The sequence below is a fragment of the Sparus aurata genome, chromosome 9, assembly GCF_900880675.1.
Source record: "Sparus aurata chromosome 9, fSpaAur1.1, whole genome shotgun sequence".
NCBI classification, from domain to species: Eukaryota; Metazoa; Chordata; class Actinopteri; order Spariformes; family Sparidae; genus Sparus; species Sparus aurata.
In genome coordinates this window covers 29799259-29799495 of record NC_044195.1, presented here as the reverse complement: position 1 = coordinate 29799495, position 237 = coordinate 29799259, and positions in this window count along the sequence as shown.

The following is a 237-nucleotide window of genomic DNA, read 5'->3' as shown; positions in this document are numbered from 1 at the left end:
TGAAGCTCTCTCGCAGCATCAGCTCTCATGTAACGAGTTACTCGATTACTTTTGAACTCTTACTTTTTCAGGAATGTTTTGGAGACTTTTCAAGAAGAATGCAGTATTTTATTTTACTTTTTTTAAATTATTATGTTGAGTGGAAATGAGAATTAAAGTGCATGAAACATTTTTACACACGTTTTTTTGCGTCTGAAGTGAATTAATTTCACTTTTCTGGGTTTTAAATGCGACTTT